This window comes from Anomalospiza imberbis, chromosome 6, assembly GCF_031753505.1.
Source record: "Anomalospiza imberbis isolate Cuckoo-Finch-1a 21T00152 chromosome 6, ASM3175350v1, whole genome shotgun sequence".
Lineage (NCBI taxonomy): Eukaryota > Metazoa > Chordata > Aves > Passeriformes > Viduidae > Anomalospiza > Anomalospiza imberbis.
Genome location: NC_089686.1, coordinates 60,443,518 through 60,446,278, shown reverse-complemented (window position 1 = coordinate 60,446,278; position 2,761 = coordinate 60,443,518). Strand labels below are relative to the sequence as shown.

Sequence of the window (2,761 nt, the reverse complement as noted above, 5' to 3'; positions counted from 1 at the left end):
AAAGGAATTCACATTGCTTCCAGCATACTGCACTTCCTGCCCTAAAAGCTGCGTGGCTTTGCTTTGCATCATTGGCAAAATAAAGTTAGAGAGACGCTTTCAGCTGATTTTGGTGGACATTGAACAGACCCCTTTGCCCTGTGAAAGAGCCAAGTTCCTCTGTTCCCCTGGATATCTCCATTCCAGGCTGCTCTGCAGCCACAGCACTTATGCATCTCTCAGCCCTGTGAAGAGTCCTTTCTACAGCTGACCTTTGCACAGGGAGATTTTAACCCTGGGTTAAAAATGTTCAGCGAGAGCTCTGGGCTGTGTTTCACTGCTGCATCCAGGAGGGAGAGGTCATGGCCAAAAGCAGGGTTTATTGTAGGGTTGGTTTTATAGTTTTTATTAATGACAAGCCAATTTCTCTCCAGTGATGTCTGTGATAATGCAATGTATCCTTGAACTTCATGTCATAAAGTAGCAAAGGTGAGCAACTGCTGAGGCAGAAAAAGTGAGGAGAAAAGACTGTAAATAAAATCATGTACATCAAATAATACCTGTTAAACACTTGCCTTTTTGACATATGACTTCGATGTCATTATTTCCTTTGCTTGTTGATATCACATGCCCACCTGTTAAATACAAACTGCCCAGCTAGCTAATGTAGCAGGGTTTCAATGCTGGCAGGTTCCCTTAGTGTGGTTGGCTAGAAGCAAACCAAAAAATGTGGTGGAGGAAAGCAGCACCCTCACCAGAGCAGGGAACCAGAGTCACTAAATCCAACACTAGCCCTGCATGTGGCATTAACCTAGACAGATCTTTTTTCATGCACACTTTTTTCCTTCCGTGTTGGAATGGTATTGCAGCTCTGAGGGAAGCTTTGCCATGTCAGCAGATTCTGAGATGAACTTTTAAGATCTTCAATTGCTACGAGTTTCATTAACAGCTGGCACCATTGCTCAGACATTCCTAGGTTGTTTGCAGCCTTCTTGCTTTTAAACATTGCTAATCATACCCTGCTCTGTGAATAACAGCAACAAATCAAAACCATAGAGAGATGCACTTTCACAACAAAGCCAGGAAACAAAAATCATGCTGCTGTTGATCCCCACTATCCCCTAGACTTAGGAGGAGGTCAGTTCAGTCCTGAAGAAGACATCCTAGCCATGGGAGGCAAAGGAGTGGATAACTGCAGTTAAGTGTTTTCTCTGACTCTGGTACTGGTCAGAAATTGGCCTATGAACAGGGTTTCAGTAGGTCTAGCAGTGCAGTTATTACACATTTTATTTTGAAGAAGTGTGTATTTAACTTGCCAGGGCCTCAGGCATCCCTGTAATTCCAAGGCATCTGTTGTTCTCTTTGATGCGATTTGGGTTTTAAGGAGATGCCATTCTTAGACAATCACATGCTGAAAATAGAAATGACAAAGAAATATCCATTAAATGCAAAGTAGGCAGACAGGCAAGATCTCCTGCAGATAATTAGGTTCAACAGTTTCTGTCAGATTATTAGAAAGCCTGACCTTATATACTTCTTTCTGGTGCAGTTTGCTTTTCTTAGGTAGGCATCCTAACAGGTGGTTTCCTCTGAAAGAATACTCCAGTGTAGACCAGGGGTGTCCATAACTTCAGGTGCTGTGGCAAGGTTTGACAACAAACTGGGGCTTAGAACATGGGCACCTTTCAAACTGCACTGCCTGGGAGGGTGGCACAGCAGGCAAACCTGTAAGAGTGGCAAACCCTCCTGTACAGATATCTAAGGGATACAGATTAGCAGTATTTTAATCTCCAGTTAATTAATACTCTCTGCTGTCTACTACCTTTAGCACAAATAAAATTTCTCAGTGACTTCAATAATTTAGTTTGCACTCTCCCCCACGGTTCTGTTTGAGACAGACCATGTTTTTGTGATGAAGACTATTCAGTGCTGGCCTATTGAAGAGCTTTGGGATCATGTCCCTTACAAACTGAGATCTAGCTGTCCTTGTGGTTGTCTGCACCAGTCTTTCTGTCACTCCCCACAAATCTCCACTCTCTTCTATCAGGATATTTCCTCATTTAAAGGCTGGAGCAGTGCAGCTTTCAGTAATCAGCAACTTCAGCATAGATTGCAGCACTACAACCACAGTTTCACTAACACCAAAGAAGAACAAATTCAGCATTTCAACAATTTCATTCTTCACTAAAAAAAGCAAAATCTTTACTTAACCAATTTCCTTGTCTGCTTTTTCTCTATCTTAAAAAAAAAAAAACTCTAATTACAGTTTGGAGGTGTACCTTACTTTCATACATCCAGGGTTCTAAGGTTACACAAGGACTAGTGTTTATGCACATCAGCTTTCCTACAGATTTTTGTTGTTGTTGCTCTTGCTTATGACCAACCAAGGGATAACTGTTACCAGCTCCTATTCCGCTATTTCCCCATTTCACTAACAATGCACGGGCCCTGTTAAGTATTCAGCTACAGCAGTGTCTGCTTTGAGCAACAAAGCTCCTCTCCTATATCTTCAGTAACTGATTTGAGGACGTTTACACCTCAGCCCAAACATCTGTGGCAGCAATTCCATCCCCACGTGCTCACACTCTGTGTTTGCAAATGAAGGAACTTGGGTTTAAGCACAACACGGCCCAGAAGTGTATCCAAGTCTCTAGACTTTTATGCACTACATACACGGTGGAATTTCCACTGTGCATACGAAATTATTCATGACAAAACCACTGAAGGACCATCCTCCTCCCTCCATCTGTGAATACCACTGAGAAACATAGCAAGAGGTTTT

General features: G+C 42.5%; 1 long non-coding RNA gene across 1 annotated transcript; it reads right to left on the bottom strand.

Moving 5' to 3' along the window:
• Positions 1-1,275: 1,275 nt before the first annotated feature.
• Positions 1,276-2,484, bottom strand: LOC137476698 (uncharacterized). The gene is made up of 3 exons (XR_011000532.1): positions 2,259-2,484; positions 1,505-1,568; positions 1,276-1,390 (listed from the first exon to the last, which is right to left on the bottom strand). It is a non-coding gene; the product is annotated as an uncharacterized lncRNA (long non-coding RNA).
• Between the last annotated feature and the right edge of the window lie 277 nt (positions 2,485-2,761).